The sequence below is a fragment of the Akebia trifoliata genome, chromosome 2 (assembly GCF_017979445.1).
Source record: "Akebia trifoliata isolate Shusen 1 chromosome 2, ASM1797944v1, whole genome shotgun sequence".
NCBI classification, from domain to species: Eukaryota; Viridiplantae; Streptophyta; class Magnoliopsida; order Ranunculales; family Lardizabalaceae; genus Akebia; species Akebia trifoliata.
In genome coordinates, this window is record NC_141376.1 from 31,870,474 (window position 1) to 31,895,768 (window position 25,295).

Genomic DNA, 25,295 nt, shown 5'->3' on the forward strand with positions numbered 1-25,295 from the left:
GAAGTTTTAAGATGTGCTGATTTTTTGTGAGGATAATCTCCTCATTGTAGAGATCATCCTCACCAAAAATCAACTCATTCCAAAACTTTTAACCCATATAAGACAAAATAATTTAGCTATGGTGTGGATTTATTAATTTATAGGGTGTTTATATACTTATCCATGGGATATAAGAGGTAATATTCTTTTAAGAATAAATGCATACTTGTCCATGCTCAAAAAAACAAAGGGCATACTTGTCCGTGTTGAAAAAAGGGAAGTGCTTACCGCTTCAGCACTTTTTTTCAGCATCAAAATAGTGCTGAATTTTTTTCACTTATTTTCAGCAATAAGCACGAGTAAACAAACGCGCTATTTTGACAAAAGTGCTGAATTTAATTTTTTTCAGCAATAAGCGCTGAAAAATAGCGCAAACAAACACCACCTTAGTAAATTTTTTCTTTTTAAATGGTGCCTGAAGATCATTTTCACCTAATATTTTTTTTGAACTGTCTAAACTACCCAAATTTTTGAACTCATCACTATTTTCATCAAAAAATTTGATTTTCAACATCCAATTGGTGCCTAAAAACCACCATTTGCATCGAAGAAGGTAGAAGAAGCTTGAATCTACATTTTTGGAGGGTTTATTAGTCGATTTGAAGAGATGTGTTTGATTTAGGTTTTTATTGGGTAGTTGGATCGTTTTTAACATAAAAAATCCGATATTTATGGTTCATTTTGATTTGAAAATGAAAATAGAGTTTGGTTTTATCGTTTTATGTTTTTTTTTTTTTTTTCCAATTTTCTTGTTGAAGAAGACGACTGTTCGCTTTTTACAACTTTGGGTTCATTTTTTTATTATTGTTGAGTTCAGTAGTCTTAATATTATAAACTCGATGGTAACTAAATTACTATCGAATTCATATGTACTAATTGAATTACAAACTCAATTGTAATATAATTACCATCGAGTTCATATGTAATTAAATTATGAACTCGTTTGTAATATAATTACCATATGAACTTGATGCTAATGATACTATGAACAAGCCTTCACAAAAAGTATAACTTAGTAATATCGTCGAATTTGATAGTAATATTATTGAACTCGACTACACTATAATGTATTTAACTAAATAATTTTTCTATATTAAAAATCCTTGATTATTGTATATAATGGTGCAGTTATCTTGTGGTATTGGAGTCAAAGATTTTTTGAACTCGAAATATGGTATGTATTACGTGTTTTTTTTTATATGTCAATTTAAATATTTTATTTTATTTTCTTGTTGCTTATTTATTTTGTTTACCAATATTGTAGAGGAAAGGAACACTCCACTCGAGTATTGGTAACCTTATCAAAAAAATTGAGGGTTTAACTTAAGAACAAGCCAAGGCATTTAAAGGTACGTACTTTGGTAAATTATACGAATTGAAGGCAATGAAGATTACACAACTTCAAACCCTCATTACAAATTTGATGGAAAAACATCAACCAATTTGGACATTTTCTTTTGGTGATAATGATTTAAAGATTACCATGTTAGATGTTACCCTTATATTAGAATTGAGATGTGTAATAGATAATGAGGTTGTAGTTTGATCATTTCAGAAGGATAAGAAAACCATTAAGCAGACATATTTTCCTACTTCTAAGAAGATACTTACCAAGGATGTTTTAGTTGCATTAGAGACTTTGGGGATTTCTGGTGATGATTTTTTTCAGGTTGAGTTTGCTCTATGTTATCAGTATTTGTTTACTTCCAACTGTCAACGACGCCATCTTTCCAATATATATTGAGCTGTCAACGATTTCGATACTTTCAATGAATATCCTTGGGGAATGGAGACGTACAAAGATTTGGGACACGCTATGATAACACTCAAAGAAGTAGTTGATAGGGCTACATATAATATCTACAGATGCATACATGTCCTATAGGTAAAAATTATTAACCATTGCATTTAAATATTTTATTTCATTCGTTAATTCAAATTATTAAATATATTTTGTAATGTGACAGGTGTGGGCATTTGAGCACATTTCAACCCCGAAGACAGGAAAGGTGATTAATAAGGATGCGTGACCCAGATGTTTAAAATGGGAATCCACAACATATTTGTGGAATAAAAATGTTGAGGACAGTCTAAAAGAATATGAGGTAAAATATATATTTAATTTAATGAAATTATTTTATTGTTTAAATGTTGAATGGAATTTAAAATTTTACACACGGGTTCTAAGAATTTTGAAGTTGACAGAAATTGAGAAGAAAAACAAATGTGTTAAGGATGTTTTGAATTTAGATACAATTCAATTGATGATGAATTAATTACAACATACGATCCTTCGAAACGTGTCAAGACATATCGGGTAAGTAGCAATGACTTGTTTACATTAACTTGTTAGTTCAACTTATTTAAATTAAATTGTTTATCATTTTTTGATAATTTCTTATACTTTATATTTGCAAAAAACACAAGGAAAAGAAGATGAAGCAAGGTTGATGAAAAAATTAAAATCTTCTAGAGATGAAACAAAAATACATATATGGAAAAAAGAGAAGAAGATTAAAAACAAAGTGAGTGAAAGCGAAAGCGAATGAAGTTCAAGAGAAGAGTGGTAGTGCGATAATAAGGGGGTGGTAGAGGGAGGGGAAGGATTTTGGATATTGTTGGTGAAGAGATGGAGGATGTTGAGGAGGATATGGTGAATATGAAGGTTGAAGAGGATGTTGTGGAGAGGTGGTTCAAGGAGGTGTGGAGATGAGGGTTCAGGAAAAGGTTGGGGAGAGTATAAAAGATGAAGAGATGAGAAAGAATAAAGATGATGAGGAGGAGGAGGTGAAGAGACTCAAAACTTATGCAAGGAGGGGCCTCATAAAACTTATAGTAAGTTTTTAAAAAAAATATTCATGATTTAAAAGACAAAGTGACTTCTTTTTTTAAGGAATAACATTTTTTACTTGAAGAAAATAAAAAAGATGAGAATAGAAGAAGGAATGATAATGGGGACGGAGGTCTAGGATGGATGAGTGGAAGATGGTGGTGGTGATGCTAAGAATGATGGTGGTGGTATAAGAAAGATGGTAGTGGTGATGCTAAGAAAGATGGTGGTTTTGGGATAGATGGGGTGGAAGATGGTAGTAGTGAGAAAGATAATGGTGGTGATGTTGAGAATGATGGGTCATGGCAGGGTAAGGAGATAAATGATAAGAAGAAGGATGAGGATGTGGGGGATAGGGATGGTGGTGAAGGTGATGCTAAGAAGAATAGGGTGGAAAATGATGTTGTTAGGGATGATAGGGTCACCAAGGAGAAGGAGGATCAGGAGGCCCCAAATACCCTTATTATCTTCTAAGATAGTAGAAATTGATGACTTCTGCACTCTAGAAAATGGAGATTATGTAGATCATGTTCAATTGGATAAGAAAGTTCCAAGACCCAACATAGTTTACATAAATTCTCCTTGATAGCAATTACCTAAAGTAAAGAAACCACTTGAAGATGACTTAAATCAGAAAAGTATATGAGTTGTGGAATATCATCGAACCATCTTCATCAACATAAATTTGTAATTACTTAAATAATTTCAAAGTACATTGTTTTCATAATATTAATTAATAAGATTATTGTATTTTGTAAGCCTATTATAGGATATATTGATGATTATACCATCACTGTTGAAAAGATTCAATATTTGCATTTCGAAGGATACAAGAAAGGTGTAGATACGTGGTTTAGTCATTACGATGACCACATCTACTAAGATTAGGAGTCGCCACCATTCATTTTTGTAAGTGGGTGTGAATGGTCACCCGATGTGCATTTTTTAGAAAATTGTCGTTTTAGCGTTTAGTAACTCTCGATGGATAAAGTACGGATCAAATCTTGAGATTCGGGGTAAGCGGCTCGGTTGGAGAAAAGGGAAGGTGTTAGGCACCCTTTTCTCCCCACTAAATAGTGGTAACCTCAACTCAACTCGGTCATTTCGATTGAAAATACAAGAATAAAAATAAAGTACCACGTGTGTGTATTTGTACCCTAAGTAGGGATTTACTTTCGGCTCGATCATAAGATCATCTCATTGAAGGAATGATCCTAATGAATCATTTTCCTTGAGGTCCATTCATCCTAAATCCATTTGAAATAAAACAAAGAAATGAGGGGATAATAGAAGAGGGAGGAGGAGAAGGTAGAGAGAGAGAGGGGGGATATTTTGTTGCACTCACCCTGAATCTTCAATCTATCTTTTCTTCTTCTTCTTCAATGTCTTCTAAGGTCCTTAGTAGTTTAGGAAAATATTATTTTTTATGTAATTGAAGGAGTAGAGAAGAGATGATAAGAGAGATGAGTGGAGTATAATAATTTTTTTTGTGAGACTTGGGGGAAAGAATTGGTAGTATTTTTTTTTTTTGTAGTGAGAATTGGGAATAGTGGTTGGTAGTAAGAGTTGGGGGAAGAATTTTTGTAGTGAAAGTTAGAGGATTTTTTTGGGAAGAGGATGAGGGTATTTATAAATGTTGAGGAGTTATTTTAGGAATATAATGGGATAAAATGAAGAGAAGTGGTAGAATGGTGTGGGATTTAAGAGAAATGTGGGGGTAAATTAGAGATGATTGAAGGGCATTTGTGTAAGAAGGGTAAATAGGTTGTTTTACAACCCAAATGGTTGGATCTTTCAACCCGTTTGAGTTGAGTATCAGATGGAATAAAATAAATGAGAGTGGTTGAGAGGATGGGATTGTGTAAGAGAGTAATTAATTGGTGAAGTGAGTTGAAGGGATGGAATTTTAATTAAAAGAAGGATTGTGTAAGAAGGTGGTTGATGATATTTTAGGAGGGTGTGTAATAATGGGGACTCGTCATTTCCTCATGCATCAATTTGGAGACCAAAAGTGCCGAACAAAGTTGCCTTCTTTACATAGACAGCGGCTCTAGGAAGGATTCAAACGACGGACCTGTTAATGAGGCGCGGATGGTATGGGGCGAGTTGTTGTATGTTATGTATGGACAATGGAGAATCATCGGATCACCTTCTACTCAATTCCAAATTCTCTCATGGTATTTGGACTCACTTCTTTAAGTTTTATGGGATTTCAACTTATTTACCAAAGTCGGTCAAGGACATCTTCATGGGTTGGTCGTCTATTGGTCACCCGTTTGGAGGTTCAAAAAGGATGTTGTGGACTATTACGCCTTTCGCAATTTGTTGGGGGTGTGGTTCGAAAGGAACAGACGCATTTTTGAAAGAAAACATAAGGATTGCCCAGATGTAATTATGTCTATCTTGGGTCTTATATTTTGTTGGTCAAAAGTGTATAAGGAGCTTAGGGGTCTATTTTTTGAGGATTTCTTGTTCAAGTGGGATAGTATTTGCTACTCTATTCGCGAGTAGCTCTGTGTTGTAAGGCTTTCCCAAGTTGGTCATCTCGACCGTCTTGGTTTTGTTTAATGAATAGAATACTATTTATCAAAAAAAAAAATTTAAGAGGGTGTGGGAGATGATGCCATGTGTCAAAATGGGTGGAGATAAAGGGTTGAGATGGGTTGATGGGAGAGGTTGAGTATTTGACTTGAGATGATGGGTGTAGGTTTAGGTTGTAGATGTGGATTTTGTAGGGAATGATGAGAGTAGATTAGGGGGAGGTATAGGTTAGGAGTGTGGGTAGATTAGATTTTTTAGAGAAAAGGTGATGGGTTGATGTGGGTAGATTATGGGAGGTATAGGTTAGGGGTGTGGGTAGATGTGTTTGATTTGAGAGAAAATGTGATGGGTTGATGTGTGGGTAAATGAGGTTTAAAAAAAATTAATGGGGTAGGTAGTTGGATGAGGGAGGTTAGATGGGGTGATGACATGTGTCACATTTTGATGATAAAAGTAGTGATTGGTTGATGTGGGTTGTGGTTTATGGGTTAGAGTTATGGGTTGAATGTGAATTGGATATGGATAAAGGTTTGTGGGCTTTTTAGTGTATTGGGCTTGGGTTATGAAATGGTTTTGAATTTTAAGAATTGGTTGGAGGTTATTTTGGATTAGATTTTTAAGGGTGTAGGTTAATTTTAGATCTTAGGTGATATGGGATTGAGTTTAGGTTAGGGGGCGAGGTGAAAAATGTAATTTGTGAGAGTTGAGAGTTTGCGGGCTTTAAGTGGGCTTAGGGTAATTGGATTCGAGAGTGGAACGGTGAAGATAGAGGAAGTGATAGATGTCCCAAGTCTCACATTTTTAGTCTTATCCATTTTTTTTAGATTTTGAAATTATTGAATTAATCAAGATGTCACGTGTTGGCAAATCGGACTTTTTAGGCCCGTTGGTGAACTTTATCGAAAATTTGGCGTTTTTTATTTTGGAAGTGGAGGGTTGGCCGAGTGATCTTGCGGGACTCCCAAACCATTAGGAGGTCTTAGGGGCATTGGTTCGATCAAAATGTCACTTTTCCATTACTTGGGCCCTTGAGGCCCGTTGGCCCATTTATTTGAAAAATCTGTATTTTTGGGCCCTTTCGAGTAGTGGCCCGTTCAAATTGAGGTGTCTACAAAAGGTTTTGATAAATTATCCCTAGAATGTTGGATTTATGATGAGGCAAGCAATGAGTATACAAAATATATAATGACTCAATATTTATAACAGCGATGTAGGTTATGATATGATCTGGTTGAATGTAGGTTATTAATGCGTACATGTCTGTGATGAAAGAAAATGAGAACATGTATCCTGACAACTCTCGGATGTGACACTATTTCGACTACGTATTTTTTGTAAGTATATATTTATTATTTTTTATGAATTATTTAAAGTATCGAATTCGACAGTAATTTATTCATTAATTATTGAACTCAACAGTAATGTAAAAATAATTATTTCTACCAAGGTTTTATTATTTTAACTAGTGTCGAGTTCAATAATAATTTTGTGGACACCCCAATTTGAATAAGCCTCCTTGCAAAAAATGTCCAAAAAAATATGTTAAAATCAAAATGAACTCAAAAGCCCATACCCCTAAAAAAAATGTTTGTTTTATTTCAAATAATGGCTAAGGCCTCTTTACTTGGCCCATAAGCTAAGAAGAGGCCACCTCCCACCATGAACCTAAACTATCACCACCTCACTTCTCAACCCAACCCAATCCTACACATATCCTAACATAATCAAATCCAACCCAACCCGTAAGTCCATTGGAAGCAAACCAATCATAAATTTAACCCAACATAAACCATTACCCAATCATGTCTCATAACTTTTAGACGATAATGAGTGAAACTCATTGTTTTTTACTGTGAAAAATTAAGACTATTAAATTCTTTCCTGTTAATGAAGTATAGTGTAAATATATGCTAGTTATGGCTCGAAATGCTAGTAAAAAACAATGAGTTTCACTCATTATCGTCTATATGCCTCTCCACATAATAGTGACTACATTTAAATGCTGAACACATGCTAAGGTGGTATGTGCGGCCCGCCAAAACAAAAAAAAAATTGGAAGATGTAACACACAACAATTTTAAATCAAATAGTATCAAGTTAGTGAACTTACATAGGTTGATCAGTTGCCTTTGCTCCAACTCGTATGAGGCGGTAGTTTATCCCGCCAGTTATTGATGAAAATAAACAAACTAAAACTGTGTAAATAGGGTGGCTTCCACTAACAACATTTGTGATGTTTTGTTCTCCAGTTTCAGCGAGCCTTCCTGCATTGAACCACATTAAGTATGCCCTAATGCTCTATGTCAAGGACAGAAGAAACATAAGACCATCCAAAAATTTCATTTTAGAGAGGTAAGTTGTTTTTGCTAATTTTAATTGCATCTATTTGATGTAGTTTCCATCTATATATGAACAAAACTTGCATGACAAGAGAAGAACTCACAATGAAACAAAGTATATGCTGCATCATCCACAACTAAATAATCTCGTCTATTAGGGTGGTCACGTCATCATCAACAAAAAAGACATGTACTTGGCACTATGACAACAGAGTTGATGCGGCTGCTACATAATGTCACCAACATGTTCATGTATCAAAGTACATTTCCACTAAGATGCCCTTTTGAACTAATGGAGAAAAAATATATATGCAACAATACTACTTGGAACTTCACAACAGAAATAAAAAAGCATAGAGAGAAAGAGATAGGGTATTACTTCTCAAAATTATAGGTACCATATCATAATTACAAGTAGTTGGATGAGATATTATCGTCAATGATGGGACAAGAATTAGATGTAATCATAGGGGATCATCCAAAAACTTCACCATCGGAACTAACACAGTGTGTTGCCTGGAACTGCAAGAAGACAAATGGAATGCATAGTAAAGAAATCCATCTGATTACATTCAATATATTGACTGCAAGCATATGTAGATACTCCAAAGCAAGAAGAGCCTCTGCTATGTAAAACCTGAACCATGAATGCAGAGGTTAATGCACAGAATTCTAAGCCAAGTAACTTCTTTATATGATCATTTTAACCCATGTTCATAAACATATAGTATGAACTGTATATACTGATTACTCAAGCAATCTGTTATTCAGAGTGACAAAACTATTGCAGATATACATATTGATGTATGTGAAAGCTCTTGTATTGAGAATCCAGAAAAATTCAATTGAAGAAATAAGAACAACATTAAGTATGACTAAGAATCAAACATCATCATGGTTATTTAATAGGAGAATCAATGTGGAAGCGAACATAACTTGATACTTTTGGGCACAATAGCTATTAGTTCATCACATATACAAGCTTGTTATTTGGATGAATTATAAGAGCTCTCTTGATGTCAACCTCAGCTTTTTCTAACTGAAAATTTTTCAACAAGCCATATGTTTGTTGTAAAACCCCGAATTTTTTATTCATATCTCGAGAAAAAATAAATAGTGAAATTTTGAGAAAATCCTGAAAGTGAGACTTAGGATAAAACTTTAAGATGTTTTTTTATCATTTTTAATAGAATATAACCTTACCACTGGAATCAAAATGATCAAAAAATATACTTTAACATGTAAGCATACTCAAATGTGAGTCCGAATAGAAAAGTTACAAAATCCTCGATTACTGAGTCGAATCAAATCAGGCTAAAATAATAATTTTTGATAGAGAAAGAATTATTAAGATTCAATCATATCATTGGGTTCATAACGAAAAATTATTAAATATGGACTATTTACTTATCATTTTTGAAGTCCAAAAAGTCAAATTATCATCAAAAATGAAAACAACGCCAATTTTAGGGTCCCATTGGGCCAAAAATGTAAATTTTTGTTAGAGACAGAATTTGTAGAAATTTATCATACCATTAGTTTCAGAATGAAAAATTAGATAAAATAGAGTTCATTCGTCACTTTTGGAGTTCGGACGATTAAGTTATCATCGATCAAAACAATAGGTAAAATATCGATTTTGTCCCAAGACTTTACATAAATAATTATGCTTGTTATTGTTAATATAAATTTGTGATTTAATTCGTGAACAATCATACTTGTGTATAAAGTATGATGAATTATATCATAATCATATATTGCAACAAGGATAAGACTGAGTTGTAGTTAGAAAAATTAGAAATGATAAAATCATGTACATAAGATCTTTTGTATGGAGATAACCTAACGGTTAGCCGAGCCAAGTAAGTGATCGGACCATATTTAACAGTTGACTGGTCCAGGAAATAGTCAATTTGGGTGAATAGACTTAATGCATTCATATTTTTTTGCATCATTGATTGCTTTGTAAATAAATATACTAAGATTAATTGATTTTGTGTAAAATGTATTAGATTTATCAAACTCACCTTTGCGATTAACATTTTCAGGTTATATGTACTCGAGAGATTAATGTAACGAGAGTGGAGAATGGATTTTAGGAATTTATTATCTTTTAGTTAGTTTTATATATTTGTTTATATTTTAAGATGTAATTTTCTTTTCTAAATTTGAGTGAAGATTTATGCATTGATAGTATTTTTAAGAAGAATTTGATTTGATGAATAAATAAAGTTTTGGTGGAATCATTTGACTCTTCTATATTTCAATAATTTTCATGATCTCCACAGATAAGATTTTTACTGAAAAATTTTATCATAGGTTTATGATATTCGTAAGAAGTTGTAAGAATTGTTTTAAGAATTATCTCGATTGTTTGTTATTTTAAATGTATTTATCATTGATGAAAATTTATGATTATTTTTTGTACTATAATATTGTATTGTTGATTTCCAATAAAAATCACACCTATTTTTATTCATATTTTGAAAAAGTGTAAAACATGAAAGTTGATGAGTTTTCTATCTATTTTTACATCATTTTTGTTTCATTAAAAATTTTGAGAAAATGAAATTTATATGATTTTTACACTAAACACATATCAGGAATCACAATACGTGTGAATTTTTAATTAAAACTTATATTTTGATATATTCTCATTGAAAACAATATATATTAAATTATTTGTTTATTATTTTTAGAATCCCTAACTTTTACTTTTCAATATAAACTTCAAGTTTACTTTGATTTGGATTTATAACGAATTCTTTAAAAATCATACAAATTAGATTTTTTTGAGTTTATTAAATGTCAACTAGTTAGAAAAATATATATTTTATAATTTTTAAAGGTGTCTAGTATTTTTATGAGTCATGAACATATATATTTTTTAGTATTAATAGGTTTCTTAAAATTTTTTAGTATTAAGATGTCAATATGAATTTTCTATACTGATTTATGATTTTTCAAAGTCGTAGGCATCCCCAAACTTGTTAACAATTAGAGATTAATTTGTTATTTTTTATTGATTTGACTTTAATGTACTTAATATTATTAAATTGAATTAAATGTCATGTCAATCACATCTACATTTTGGATATTTGAATTAGACCGAGAAATTGAGTTGGGTCCTTAGATTCAAAATTCAGGGTGTGACAATTGCATTGTAAGGGGAAGCTGCTTCCACCACCGTAAACCTGGTCATCAACGTAACATGTCCTGCTTGCACAAGTAAGACAACCTCCCCCCAAGGCTAGTTAGAGGTTCCATCAAATCCCACTAATGGTGTACTTGGTGTCATGAGTACCTTTCTGCTCAATCCCATTTTCTCGAATGTAGAGGTGTACAAAATGTTCACTGAGCTATAGTTGTCCATCAGAATCCTTATCAAGGTGAAAGTTCCTACTTAAAGTGTCGTGATCAAAGAATCATAATAAGTCTAGACTACTTCCTTTAGGTCATTTTTCGAAAATGCCACTATGTGTCCGCCCTGGACGGTGGTCAGATCAGTATGCCAATTATTAGTAGTATACACATGCGTCATGTGCTCAACTCGATGCATTCTCACTCTCTTGTCTGCTCAACTTTTTTCCAACGTCTTTTTACCCATTCTTATCACAATATGGATCACTGCGGCATTTCTATCTCACTTTCCTTCATGTTCTTGTTCATGTTGTTGTTCTTTCTTGTATTATCCATCTTGTCCCTTGTTTGGTCTGGTCCTGCCTACAAAATTGTTAAAGTGACCCTACCTGCTTTGCCAGTTTTTTAGGAAAACTCTTGAGTGCTTGACATATATTGGTCATGTGGTCTTGGACTCTATGGTATGCACACTAGTCCTTTTCTAGCTTTACCTATGTTTGGGGAAAAGTCGGGGCCATTCTCGGTATGGATCAATGGAAGGATCTCACTTAGAGAAACGGAAAAGTACATATTCACTTTCTTTTTGTTTTTTTGATTTGTTGTGTTTGCACCTTCCTTTTCTTCTGTTGTTGCAATTCCGTCTTTGTAACCATGTTTATAGTTTTGTTCTTGTGTGTTGAGTTATGTGGATCATCTTCCAATTTGATGTACTTCTCTAACCGTTCGGCCAACTCTGCCAAGTTCTCAGGTCTCATCTTCACCATTGACTTATATAACCCTGAATTAGGTAGTATGGCATTCCGAAATGCAGCCTGTAGACACCCTATTTTTGTATACACATGATTAATCAACTCGTCAACTTGATCGCGACGACTCCAGATGATGAATGATTATTCCAATACTTTATTTGTTATTAGATATGTTTCAAAAATTTAGATGAAGTATCTCAAACTAACAAAACTGTAGAAACCATGCTACGCTAGGAAAATATAATCCCAAAAACATAGAAATCATCATCTTGCAGACAAAAAGAAGTTTTACGATAAAAATCACTAAAAAATGATCAAATTATCAAAATACCCCTAACATCAAAACATCCTTAAAGCCCCCTTACGCTTAGGAAAACTCATTCGAACACATAAAACAACAAAATGAAATCAAATAAACCATTTCGCTAATTTTCACCAAATTCGATAAAATGACGAAAATACCCCATCATTTCACGTCAAAATTTTTTATAAATAACACAAACCAATAATCTCATTGAATTTCTTACAAAAAATTGATTTCAAAACATCTCGGAACATTGAAAACCGACTTGAAACGCAAAAGTTCTCTTTGGGGGCAAAACGATAATTTTTTAATTTTTAAAATTTTTAATTTCAAAATTAATAAATAAAATATTAATAAAATTAATTTAAAAATCTAAACCAAGTCAATCTTATAAGATTTAAGTCAAAACCCTAATTAAAATCCTAATATAAAGAAACCAAGTCAATCTCATAAGACTTAAGTCAAAACCCTAATTAAAACCCTAATCTAAAAAGACCAAGTCAATCTCATAAGACTAAAGTCAAAATCCTAATTAAAACCCTAAAAGAAACCTACTCAAACACTAACTCTACCCAAAAATTCTATAAATAGAGAGCCTCCACAACCTAATTTCGTAGGTCAAAGAAAACCTTAGAAAAAATAGGTCAAAAAGCCTCCCTAACCTTCCCAAAACCCTGATTTTGAAGCCCTAACCCCTTACCTATCATCCAAACCCTAGTTTTTATTCATAAACACCTAGAAATTCTCCACAAAATACCCAAAAATCCCTCAAAATTTAGGAAACACTCAAATCTAAGAAAGGTACTCCATCTTGGAGATCCGAAGCAGATCCAGTGACAAGAAAAGAAGCGAGGAATATCTTACCAAGAACCAACTCTATCAGTTCTTAGGAAACGACTTATTGCGATCGTATAGGTATATTTTTTTTTTATTTTTTTATTTGCTTTATTTTTTTATTTTAGGTCTTTTTTAGCAATGTAATCTTCTTAGGAAATAGTAGAGACCGACTTTTGTCTGGCGGGGTTAGTGCTTAACACCTTCCAACCCTGTAACGTGATCCCCGGACTTAGTTTCTTTTGTACATTAGTCGTTTTTATCCATTTTGAGTCAATGCCCGATTCCTAGACCGCAATAAATAAGTGACGACTCCCAAACCTCAAAAATCAAAAACGGATTCACACATCCTAAGGATCGAATGCGCTTTCACAGCCACGGTTGTCTTCTAGTCATAACTTTCCATTGCCATTGCTTCCTCTTGAAATCTTCTTGTAAAGTCCCTGAGAGACTTTCCCTAATTCATCCTCACGCTGAACAGAGTATCGACATCCCCGCCATGTTTTTTGTTGGTGATATATTGTGTAGCGAAGGCCACGTAGAGCTACTAGAAGGAAATGATAGTCTTGATAGGCAGTCTATGGAACAAAGTCAAAGCGTTACATTGCAGGCTAAACGGGAAATGTCTACGCATCAAAGCTTCATTCCTTTCCCACAAAGTTTAAAATCTGTCGAAAGTGGTATAATTGCTCAATTGGTTCGATTACGATCCTCATGCTATGCATTGCCATGTGTCATCATCCCCCTTAGATTAGTTCAATTTTATTGAGTCATTATCTTTAAGTTTGTTGAGTCAATTCTTGTGTATAAAGAGAAGTTGTTAAGTCAATAACCTCATCCCTTCTATTGAGAAGCAGAGTTAGGAACCATTGAATCTTTACATTTTTAAATTGTAAAAGTTGTGGGAAAGAAGACAATCAATAAATATTTTCTTTAGTTAAAATTTTAATAGTAGCTGACTCTATCATTTTGGTATCAGAGCATCGACCTTGCGACTATGGATATACCACCACCAGGCTTTGCAAACCCAAATCCCTACCCAACTGATGACTTACAAAAAGAATTAGAATCCCACAGAAAAGAAGTTGCCGATCTCAGCACTAGAATGATGGAACTCACAGACATTGTTCTTACCATTCAAGCCATCTTCACCAATTTTTTTCAACAACCCAGCTACATGTTGAAATCCTTCTTCAAATTCCCAGACAACCACCACGCCCAAATCAACATACCTTCAACAACTTTCAAGGGCAACCCTTGCGGCTGGATCTTCCTACCTTTGACGGCACTGACCCGGAAGGCTGGGTTTTTTGCACCCAACAATTCTAAGGTCTCAATGGAATCCCTGGCGAAAATATAGTGGAATTAGCGTCAGCACACCTGCTTGGGGATGCCATTCCATGGTACCAGTGGTTGGCCAAAACTGTGGGACGACCCACTTGGATCGATTTCAATTGAGCCTTGTGCTCGAGCTTCAGGACAACAGATGATAAGGATCCAAAAAGGTCGTTAGCTAAATTGCGCCAGACCACTACTATTAAAGACTAGCAAGCTAAATTCGAACGGTTAGCTAACCGAAGTCTCGTCTTGCCTGAGCTCTTTCTCATCCGTTGTTTTATCTCTAGCTTACATGATGATATTCGAGCTGGTGTGAAATATTTGAACCCTCGCACATTGATACAAGCCTATACCATCGCCAAACAACAAGAATAGGCCACCAATGCTATAGTTTATGCTGTTTATAAAAGGCAAAGCCACAGCATGTCATTCAACAGAACATCCTCTCCTCAAACACCTCCACAACTACTCTCACAACCCCCATCGAAGTGGACAAATCCTACTCCTTTCCTATTAACAAATATTCCACCTAGAGTTAAGCGCTTTAGTGTTGCTAAAAAAAAGAAAGACGGGCCAAAAACCTATGTTTCAACTGCGATGAGCAATATCGTCCTGGTCACCATTATCAAAAGCCCCAACTGCTACTCTTAGAAGTTGATGATAATGCTAATTTCCTCGATGCATTTACCACTTGCATAGCGAAAGAGTCAACTGTGGAAATCTCCCCTCATTCCTTATATGGCAACAACCGTCCAGAAACTATGTGTATTTTGGGCAATATCAAAAGACATTCTTTAAGGGTTCTGGTTGATTTTGGTGCAACCCATAACTTGCTCCACCCAAAGCTTGCAAAGCGTTGTGGGTTGGAGATCACATAGTCCAAACCTATATCGGTTCAGGTAGCCAATGGTACTACGGAGAAGAGTCTTGGTCGTTGTAATTGTGTCATGCTAAGATTACAAGGACATACATTCTATTTAGATTTCTACCTACTACCTGTATGTGGTTATGATGTTGTGTTAGACGCTGAATGGCTACGTTCACTTAGAGTGATCTCGTAGGACTTTAATCAAATGAAGATGATGTTCAACTAAGGCAAGTAATAAGTCATTTTCACTGGTATAACACCTACTGTTGGTATAGTGAAGAACTCAAATGAGTTTCATCAACTAGTATTACAGCAAACGCTCGGGTTCTACATCCACCTCACATAATTTCAGTTTACCCCACAACAAGAGCTATGTCTAAAGGTTTGTTCCTTGATCCAGCAGTATTCAACTCTTTTCGAGCAGCCACACGGGTTACCTCCATCTAGAAGTCACAACCACCACATACCACTATTACCAAGCAGCTCACCACCAAACTTTCGGCCATACCGGTACCCGCATTTCTAAAAAAGTGAAATTGAAAAACTCGTGCAGGAAATGCGTGACTCTGGTATTATTCGGCCTACTACATGCCATTTTTCGTCTCCGATTCTCTTAGTCAAAAAGAAGAATGGCAATTGGCGAATGGGCGTGGATTATCGCGCTCTCAACAAAATTACTGTAAAAGACAAATATCCCATCCTAATTATCGATGAGCTACATGGAACTACCATATTATCTAAGCTAAATCTACAATCTAGATCCACCAGATAAGGGTTATTGAAGCCAACATTCCAAAAATTGCTTTCCGCAATCATGAAGGTTATTACGAGTTTCTCGTCATGCATTTTGGCTTATCCAACGCATCGACCACTTTTCAAGGTCTAATGAACGAGATTTTTTGGCTTTTCCTTCGATGGTTTGTGTTGGTATTTTTTGACGACATCCTCGTTTACAGCAAAAGTTTGACGGAGCATTTAGATCATCTCAAACAAGTATTTCAGTTCTTACACACACATCAATTATTTGTCAAGAGGGAAAAATGCTATTTTTCCCAATGTTCAGTTGAATACCTTGGCATATAATTTCAGCCAATGGAGTGCAGGTGGACCCTTCAAAAATTGAAGCCATGAAGCAGTGGCCTAAACCGTCTACTTTCAAGGCACTATAGGGTTTTTTGGGATTTATTGGGTATTACTGAAAGTTTGTCAAGAATTATGGCAAGATCGCTGCATCATTAACTCACATGTTACGAAAGGACTCGTTCAACTGGTCACCTAATGCAGAAATAGCCTTTGAGACTCTCAAAAAAGCTTTATCCACTACTCCTACACTATCATTGCCTAATTTCTCTAAAGAATTTATCATCGAGTATGATGTCTCTGGTGCGGGCATTGGGGCGGTACTCACAAAAGGCGGTCAACCATTAGCTTATCTTAGTAAATCCTTAGCCGAAAAACACAAGAACCTCTCGATCTATGATAAAGAAATGCTTGCAATAGTCTTTGTTATCTCTAAATAACGTCATTATCTATTGGGCAGACATTTCAAGGTCCTCACTGACCATCGAACATTGAAATATTTTATGGACCAACAACTGACCACCATGGAAAACTATCGCAAGGGCAAAACTACTTGGGTATGACTACGAAATAATCTACCACAAGGGCAAGGAAAATACTATTGCTGATGCCCTTTCACGCCTACCCAAGCTGTTAGCCATCTTTACTCCAATTTTCACTTCCACGAAGGACATTCTTGCAAATTATTCCAAAGATGATAACATCAAAAAAATTGCTCATCAGGTGCTTCAAAACTGGTAGGCCGATCATTAGCGACGGCTAGAACCAGGAAACCTACCTTCGTAGTGAGCTCTGTAATCTGTTCTTGTAAGGTGGCAAGGTTTCTTCAGGTACGTCAAGCAGTTTTCCGCCTTGATGCTTGATATCCGTGACATGTCAGAGAAAGACAAGTTGTTCTCATTCCAAGAATGACTCAAGTCTTGGGTTCAAACAGAGCTCCAACGACAACGTGTGGAAGATCTCGCATCTGCAATTACAACAGTCAAGTGGTTGACTAATTATACTCCCGCGGGAGGGAGTCAATAGGATGTATACCCTCAATCGAAAGGTTAGTACCAGCAATCTGAGTACACAAAGAAGTTCTCGAATGGTAAGAATGGAGGACACAGACAGAGTTCTAATCCGAGATCCTCAAGGAATTCCTCCCCTTCACAGAGCAGAAATACCTCGCCAGTCAAGCATCGTCACAAACACGTATGAGTTTTGTGTGGTGAGCCTCACAAGATATTTAAGTGCCTACAACGAACCAAACTGATTGCACTATTAGCATCCTAGAGTAATCCTAGTCACGAGAGTACGAGTGGGCGAGATCATGAAGATTATTCTCACATGGGAGCCTTGCATTTATTGAATGCAATGAAGCAGACATCTGAGACTCAAAATAATAAAAAACGGAAGGGTCTTATGTATATCGATATTGAAGTTGGTGACAAGACCACCCAGGCAATGGTTGATACAGGAGCAACGCATAGCTTCATTACCCCTACAGAGGCGAAGCACCTCAATATCCGGCTCAATAAGGGTTCAAGCTGTATGAAAGTTGTAAACTCCCAAGCCACTCCTATCCAAGGTTCGGTCAAGTCAGTATCCGTCAAGATAGGTACATGGAAGGGTAAGCTTGATTTACTCGTAGTTCTGCTCGATGAGTTCAAAGTTGTCATTGGGATGAATTTTATAAGATAGAACAAGGTTGTACCGATGCCATTTTCCAACACCTTGGGCATACTAGGTAAATGTCCAAGTTTTGTTCCCGCCTCCACAGGCAAGGAATAGGAAAAATTGATTTCAGCCATTCAGTTGAAGAAAGGTAAGCAACTGTACATTGCTTCCTTGAGAGTTGAATTCGAAGAATAGGACCATAGTTCAACTCCCACGCAAGTTACACAGGTTTTAGCAGAAGTTGATGACGAGATATCGAATGAGCTTCCGAAGATACTGCAGCCACGTAGGTCGATAAATCATCAAAATGAATTGCTACATGTTGCCAGACCTCTTATAGAGAGGCCTTTCAGGAATCCTCCAAGACTAGCTGAGTTGAACAAGCAACAGTATGGGTCTTTGCGATGTTGTGTCAATTGTCGAGCATCAAAGAAGATCAACATCAAGAACAGGTATCCTATCCATTCGGTTTTGACTTGTATGATAAACTTGGGACAGTCAAGTACTCTTCAAGATTGGGTCAGAGATCAGGTTACTGTCAGATTCAAGTTGCAGAAGAAGCCCCTCAGGTACTACATCAGAGTGTCAACTAGAATTGGGATGTGCTCAAGAGTATTGTCAGCGTTAGAGATTCAAGAGTCACAGGAAAGTTATGGGACGGACCGTGCAGATTACTTGGATTCCAGCTTAACTTTCCAACCAGTAGACATCAGCAATCAGATTGGCCAACGAAAAAATTTAGTTCTGCGTTGAAGTATTTTAGGCATCTTGCCAATGCCGATCATGAGAATTGGGCGAATTTGTTCAATTCTACCTTTTAGAAGAACTCTTTCTCCAACAAGAGTAGTTTTGAATTTATCACAGGCCAACAGTGTTTAACTTCTCATACTATTGTTTCAGGCTATAGGAGACACAGACCAATGACGTATAGGTTTGATAAACTCTGGTTACCGTACAGGTAATACAGCACTCACTATGTCATCCATGCAAGAAGTCTCAAGTCGTACCATGCAGATCCAGGAGATCCCGCGTGCAGCATTCCTACACATACATCTTCTCATTCATCTATTCAGTCAAAACGTGTTGTCGACAAAATTCTCGAAGATGTCAATTCAACAGCAGTTCCATCCAGCAACAGCAACACGTGGAGTACTTCGTCATACAGGAGAACATGCCAGAATTTGAAGCTACACAAGAGAGTGCAGAGAACCTACAACCTTTCAAGCAGAAGATTGAAGAGTTTGCCAGGTCAATGCGACAAAGACGTCTGCAGAATAGGTGGGGGAGTCTGTAACGACCATAACATCTGTCACCTAGAGTTAGGTGTAAGCTCGCCCCGGAGCTACCTGGGAGCACCCATGTAACAGTATGTAAGGCTCACTATGAAGCATGTCAGCCCCCGTACCAAGGCATATCTGTTAGCTTAGAGGTACATGTCAGCCCTGTACCAGGGCATACTTGTTAACTTAGTGGCATTTCTGTAATAAGGGAGTATGACCAACCTCCACTTTTGATGTTTCCTTCTGAAAACCTAGGAAAGACTTGGCGTACTCTTTGTAGGAAGGGTGTCTAGTGCTTCCCAATCCTCGGCCTACACCCACATTGACTGAAGCCCTCAAGCCCAACTCCGTGGAAGTCCTGCATGTCATAGGATCATCTATTACTTGTAACGCACCTTATTATTTTTGTAACACGTTATCCCGTGTAATCAATATTATATCAAAAAATTTGTCTACGGGCTTTGCCTCGTTTACTTGTTTGCTAGCTACGTTTGGTGTGTACAATCTTATTTACAAGCTTGCAAGTGGATTTGACCCCCTTGTGCCGCACGACCTCGCTTTAAAAGAAATACGATCATGATACTTCAACCAACCTCTTCATGGTGTACCAAAATCCTACACAAATTCCACACTAGCCCGATGGGAGGACATTCCGGGTTCCTTCCTAGCTACAAACGAGTTTCTGTAAATTTTTATTGCAAGGGACTAAAGCAAGCAACAAAGAAGTATGTGGCTGAATGTGATATTTGTCAACGTGCGAAAGCCGAAACAATGGCTCCACTTGGACTGCTACAACCCATACTGATTCTTGCTGAAGTTTAGGTTGACATATTGATGGAATTTATTGATGGACTTCCTCTCTCTAGTCGTATGTCTCCAATGATGGTGGTAGTTGATTGATTTAGTAAGTATGCACATTTCTCACCATTAGCTTATCCTCACACAGCATCTAGTGTGGCCAAAACATTTGTGCGTGACATTGCTAAATTACAAGGCATGCCATGGTCAATTGTTAGCGACCGCGACCCAATCTTCACCAATCAAATTTGGGAGGTGTAGACACCTCAATTTGAACGGGCCACTTCTCGAAAGGGCCCAAAAATATCGATTTTATAAATAAATGGGCCAACGGGCCATAAAGGCCCAAGTCATTGAAAAGTGACATTTTTACCAACCCGAGGCCCCTAAGACCTCTCAATAGTTTAGGAGACCTACCAAAAGGACTCGGCCTACCTTACGTCTTCCCAATATCACTCACCGCTCCACTTCCAAAATAAAAACGCCAAATTTTCGATAAATTTCACCAACGGGCCTAAAAAGCCCGATTCGCCAACACGTGGCATTTTTTATCAAACTAATGATTGCAAAAATCTAAAAAAATTAAAAAATGTGAGACTTGGGATGCCTACCCCTCCTCTACTACCACCGCTCCGCCTCCGAATCCGCAAAAAACCATAGGCCCACCTAAGGCCCATGAGCCCTCAACACTTTCCTAAATCGATTTCTCATCTTACCCTTAGCCTAAAATCAATCCCACATCACCTAAAATCTAAAACCAACCTATACCCTCAAAACCCATTCCAAAATAACCCTCAACCAAACCCTAAAACCCAAACACCATTTCTAAAACCCAAGCCCAACACTACAAAGCCCACAAATCATTAACCATATCCAATTCATTATCCAACCCACAACCCTAAACCATAAACCACAACCACATCACCAATCACTCTTATATCATCAAAAGATGACACATGTCATCACCCACATCTCACTCTCCCTCACCCAACTACCTACCTACCCCATTAATTTGCTTTAAATCCCATCTACCCACACATCAACCCATCACCTTTTTCTCAAATCAAACACATCTACCACCACACCCCTAACCTATACCTCCCCTAATCTACCCTCATCATTCCCTACAAAACCTATATCTACAACCTAAACCTACACCATCCTCTCAAGTCAAACACTCAACCTCTCCCATCAACCTATCCCAACCCTTCATTTCCACCCACTTTAACACATGGCATCATCTTCTTCACCCTCCCAAAATATCATCAACCACCTCTTTAAGTCCTCCATTCTCTTAAATCAATACCATTTAATCACAACCACCATCTTAAACTCACCTCACCAAACCACCCACCCAATGGGTTAGGTAGGATCCAAACCATTTAGGTCAAAACTCACCCATTTAAAACCCCCTTCCCTAAATACCCTCCAATCTCCTCTAAATTACACCTACTTCTCTCTCAAACTTATAACCATTCTACTCTTTTTCTTCACTTCACCCCATTATATCCCTAAAATAACTCCTCAACATCTATAAATACCTTCCTCCTCTTCCCAAAAATGGCCCCCAACTTTCATTACAAAATTTCTCCCCAACACTCTCTCTTACTAACAACCATCACCAATTCTCACCAAGATTACCACTTCTCTCTCACTAATCATCCTCAAGTCTCACACAAAAAAAAAACCACTACATCATCATCTCCTCTATTATTCCTTCAACTATACAAAAGTTGTATTTGCTTAAAATACTAAGGACTCAAGAAGACTCAAAGAAAAAGAAGAAAGAAGATACAAGGTGGGTTCAAAGCAACCCCCCCCCCCCTTTATCTTCTACACCCTCTCCTCCTCCCTCTTCTATCACCCTTCTCCCCCTTCATTTTATTTTTTAGGATGAATGGACCCCAAGGCTAAAGGTCTATAAGGGTCATTTCCATCAATGGAATGACCCTATGATCAAGCCGAAAATGAACCCCTATTTAGGGTACAAATACACCCACGTGGCACATTATCTTTCACACTTTTTTTTAAATAAAAAATGACCGAGTTAGTTGAGGTTACCACTCTTTAGTGGGGAGAAAAGGGTGCCTAACACCTTCCCTTTTTCTCCAACCGAGCCGCTTACCCCGAATCTAAATGTTCGATTAGTTCCTATCCATCGAGAGTCGCTAAAACGTCAAAAATGTCACTTTTTCAAAAAATGCACATCGGGTGACCATTCACACCCACTTATAATATGAATGGTGGCGACTCCAAACCATTGTAGATGTGGTCGTCGTAATGACGAAATCACGCGTCTACAGGAGGCATTCTTCAAACTGTAAGGCATAAAATTATGCAAAAGTTCCATCTATCATCCGCAATCAGATAGTCAAACCGAGGTTGTAAACCGCTCCATGGAACAATATTTGTGATGTTTTGTAAATTGCCACCCTCACCAATGGACTAAGTGGTTACCTTGGGCAGAATTCTGGTACAAAACCTCATACCATAACTTACTTAAAATGTTGTCATTCCAGGTCGTCTATGGTCGTACTCCGCCAACAATTGATACATATATTTTGGGTACGATGAATGTCCACATGGTGGATACAACACTACAAGATCGGGTCTTCAAATGTTAAAAGAAAATCTCCTTTCAGCCCAGAATCGAATGAAAATGCAAGTTGACAAGCATCACACAGAACACACATTTGATGTGGATGATTGGGTTTTTCTAAAGCTTCATTCATACCGTCAATGAGCAAAAACAAGGCTTACAAGCTTACCCCACATTTTTATGAGCCATTCCAAGTCATTGGCCGCATTGGACAAGTAGCTTACAAATTTGCGTTACCACTAAAATCACGAATCCACCCAGTTTTTCACATCTCTTTATTGAAAAGAAAGGTGGGCAACTCCGTTAGTACCAGTCAAACCATTTCTCACATGTTGACATAGAAGCATAAAAGCGGCAACCGACTAGAATTTTAGACCGTGGCTAATCGATATAACTTTTGTAGAAATTTTCAAGTATGTAGATTGAACAAATATTAGAATAAAACTTGGGTAAGTAGGATTCGTTCCACAGGGACAATCGTGATTCAAATGCTCATTCGAATTGAAAATCAAAATAGAGTTTGACAACAGATTTGTAAAAATAAAATAGAAAATGATAGCTGATTTGTAAATGAAATTGAAACAGATAATAGAGATTGAAAAATAATGAAAAAGGACTTAGAGAGTTCAAATCAACCATTGCAAGTCATCCATATTGCTGAATAATTATAATTTTAACTTGATCCACGTAACAAGTCATTGCTCGTGGATCGAAAGATAAATCAATTAAAAATTAATTGTAACCAAATAATATCCATGTGAATCTTGATCTTTGAAGAGATTTCCCGATTTATATCTCAATTCATCACAGAGCATGATTATTCTTGAACTTATCTGAGAAATAATCATCAAAGCTTGAATCAGAGGTACAAATTGGATGATCTCATCTTAAGAGGCTTCACAATATTACAATTCAAAGCAGAGATATAGAATTAGAACAACAATATTAAGATGAACTTGCTCCGATATCCTTGATGTCTCTAAGGAGAATCTAGTCAATCATCGCAAAGAGCAAGTTGCAGCAATAGTAAAAGAAAGAGAACGTGGTAGAGAGGAAGATGAAGAAACTATGTTGCACTTTGATTCCTCTTAGATGATCTCACAATAGAGCTACAATTAGAACTAAAGAAGAAAAGATGAGAGAAACACTTCTGATGTTTTCACTACACTCAAGGATTTTCCCTCTCAAACAAAAGAATTACAGAGAATTGCAAAAAGGAGAATGGACAGAGAGGCACCCTTCCTTTGGGACAACCCCTCAATTTATAGCTTTCTTAATCGAATTGTTGGGTCGGATTTTTGCTTGATTTATTTCGAGAAGAGCCTTCTGTTACAACGATCAAAGCATTTGAAATTACAGCTCGAAACTCAAGGCATGATTCCTCGAGAAGGCCGCAGCGCACTAGGGTAACGTCGCGGCGCGGTGACGTGGCAGATTTTGCTGCTCAACTTTGGTTGGTTGCTCTCTTTTTGCTCGCATGTTGTAATAAAAGATTGTTACATAAATTGTTAGTTTCCAAATGTACCCTTTTCACCTGCAAATAGTAAGGAATTCCGATTAGCTTCGTTAATTTGATAATTTAATATAGTTCACTATTATTTAAAGGGACTAACACTTATACATTGAAAATCTTTGTGGAATTACAGTCCCAAAATCAGCTTATTGGGAACTTATCAGTGGCATTTTCAAACATCACAATCGGGCAGTCACCAAGTTACTTATCCAATGAGAAGGCCAGTCAACCGAGGATGCAACTTGGGAAATCTATGACGATTTTGTAGTTTGTTTCCCACACTTCACGACTTGAGGACAAGTCAGATAAACCACAAGGGTGTAATGTTACGATCCTCATGCTATGCATTGCCATGTGTCATCTGCCCCCTTAGATTAGTTCAATTCTGTTGAGTCATTATGTTTAATTCTGTTGAGTCAATTCATGTGTATCAGGAGAAGTTGTTAAGTCAATAACCTCATCCCTTCTATCGAGGAGTAGAGCTAGGAACCATTGAGTTTTACATCTTTAGATTGTAAAAGTTGTGGGAAAGAATACAATCAATGAATATTTTCTTTAGTTAGAATTTTAATTGTAGCTGACTCTATCAGGTTCCTTTGTACCACTGAAGGGGTGGATTGTGGCACTACAAACTTCATTGGCATCTCTACTGCAAAGATTTCAGTTGTCAAAGGGGATCTTTGGATTCCTCTAACCGCTTGTGCTACTGCTTACCCCACCTCGATGCTTTTCACCACTTCTTTCCATTTCCTGACCATGTTGTGATAGCAATCTCAATTTCCTCTATTTTTTAGTGGACCTAGTCATTGTTTCCTTCAGAAATATGATCATACACGTCTTCAACTTGGCACAACAATGGATCTTGTTCTACTTCTGTTATGCCTCCAAACTCAAAGTATGATTCTCAATGGCTAGATCATCCATCCTAAACTGCATATCATTCTGCCCATTTTTCATCTTTGCGATATGAGCCATCAACAATGTTTCGATGGCATAAGCAGCGGGTGGGGGTAACATCTGACTGGTTTCACCAAAACATGTGGATCTCACTACTGTTTCTTGATTTCCAAAGGATGGCGCAAAAGATGTAAAGGTAATTCTGGGCTTACCTTTAACAACTCGATATGCAACTCTAATGATAGATCCTTGCTCCTCCAGTTGTCT

The 25,295-nt window shown here is 36.6% G+C and overlaps 1 long non-coding RNA gene across 3 annotated transcripts; it reads left to right on the forward strand.

Moving 5' to 3' along the window:
* Positions 1–1,671: 1,671 nt before the first annotated feature.
* On the forward strand, positions 1,672–24,400 carry LOC147410162 (uncharacterized). 3 transcript variants are annotated; one of them, XR_015175657.1, is made up of 4 exons: positions 1,672–1,924; positions 2,007–2,144; positions 7,660–7,762; positions 9,798–9,980. It is a non-coding gene; the product is annotated as an uncharacterized LOC147410162 (long non-coding RNA). The 3 variants fall into 3 exon arrangements; XR_015175655.1 differs by lacking the exon at positions 9,798–9,980 and adding an exon at positions 24,265–24,400 and having other exon boundaries at positions 1,675–1,924; XR_015175656.1 differs by lacking the exons at positions 7,660–7,762; positions 9,798–9,980 and adding an exon at positions 6,652–6,728 and having other exon boundaries at positions 1,687–1,924.
* The last annotated feature ends 895 nt before the right edge of the window (positions 24,401–25,295 follow it).